General features: G+C 39.4%; 1 pseudogene; it reads right to left on the minus strand.

Annotated features, from left to right (window-relative positions):
* Window positions 1-247: 247 nt before the first annotated feature.
* On the minus strand, window positions 248-1,063 carry LOC138151336 (small ribosomal subunit protein eS4-like; annotated as a pseudogene).
* Window positions 1,064-1,744: the final 681 nt, after the last annotated feature.

The following is a 1,744-nucleotide window of genomic DNA, read 5'->3' on the forward strand; positions in this document are numbered from 1 at the left end:
GTCCTCTCCCCATCCTCCAGTCAGAGACCCATTCCATGTAATGAAGAAAAGCAGTTAAGCAAAACTGATACAGCTACAAATTCTAACATTTTATGCAACATTCATACCCACAGTACCCTAACCCAAGGAAAGAAGAGAAAGGCATTTATGGCTTGTTCTATTTCATTTTATAAGACCATGTTGTTTAAGCTATTTCTAATTTTGTGTATTTTATATTTTGTAGGGTAATCACATTTTTTGCTAAAAACTGTAACATCTCAACTTGATTGAAACCCTACAAATCTTTGTCTGCACTCATTTAGCCACTGCTCTGCTTAGCTGCCAATCTCTTGTCTCTCTCTTCAGCAATTGTAAGGTGGATACCCTTTCCTCGGGGAAGAGAGATCCAAGGCTTATTACCTTTGCCAATAACAAAAATGTTGGAGAGCCTGGTGGCAAAACTATTGCCATTGGCATCTTTTATATGGACAACATCAAAAGAGCCAGGATGTTTCTCCCTGTTTGTGATCACACCTGTTCGACCCAAATTAGCCCCACTGGTTACCATACATAAGGTTACCAGTATCAATCTTGATAAAATCAGTGATCTTGCCAGCCTCTAAATCAATCTGAACTGTGTCATTCACTTTGATCAGAGGATCTGGGTAACAGATAGTACAGGCATCATGGGTCACCAGATGGGGAATACCTTTTGTACCCACAAAAATTTTCCTCACTTTGCACAATTTATATTTAGCTTCTTTGGCTGTAATACAATGAATGGCAAAGCATTCCTTTGTGTCATAAACCAGACGGAAATGTTCACCCGTCTTCTCAATGCTAATGACATCCATAAAGCCAGCTGGGTATGTAATATCAGTGCGGACCTTGCCATCAATCTTGATGAATCTCTGCATGCAGATCTTCTTTACTTCATCTCTAGTCAGGGCAACTTCAGTCTGTCTCTCAGGAAGATGATGAGTGGAAGACACTCCCTCAGCTTGTGGGGACCTGTTGATGGTCTTGGAGCAAAACTCCTGTTAACTTATCCAGCATCCAATGCTTTGGAGCTGCTACATGCTTCAAATGCTTCTTGGGACAAACAAGCCATGGTTACACTGAACCTGAGATAAAATGGGAACTTTATTCAGCTGTAGGATCAGAAGCTCCATCTACTTATACACTGTGTGTGTTTGGCCAATTCATTGTACCCTTTCGGGCCTTACTGTCTTTACCAGCAGCACGACCAGATGGTCCCAAGGCCGCGCAGAAAGCTCCAATTAATTTTTAATCTATGCTTCCAAGGCCCCTTATGGAATGTAACTTTTATTATATTATAATCCCAATAGGGTGAATTAATATTTCTGGTTTTTTGCATTTGTTTGCGAGGTTTTCATGCCCTAATAAATGGTCAGTTTTTGTGAAGGTGCTATGTACAGCTGAGAAAAAGGTATACTACTTTGCATTCCCATTTAGTTTTCTCCAGAATCCTATCTTATCTAAATTTTCTAAAATTCTATTCATCTCCTAAACTTCTTGCCCACTTCTTTTGTGGCTAGGTTTATCTAGTTCTGAGAGGGTTAAATCAAGATTTCCCACTGAAGCATAATAGATTCTGCTTCATCCCCTTATTTTAACTCTGTGTGTGTCTTTCTGTTGCAAGTGTGTTCTTACAAACAACAGATTGTGGGCTTCTGGTTTCTAATCCATTCTGCTATTATATTCCACTTTATAGGTGAGTTTATCCAATTTTGGGATTTTCTAA

Source organism: Petaurus breviceps, unplaced genomic scaffold (genome assembly GCF_028583685.1).
Source record: "Petaurus breviceps papuanus isolate PSGF00001 unplaced genomic scaffold, PetGlider_PUasm1.0 90897, whole genome shotgun sequence".
In the NCBI taxonomy this organism is placed as follows: Eukaryota; Metazoa; Chordata; class Mammalia; order Diprotodontia; family Petauridae; genus Petaurus; species Petaurus breviceps.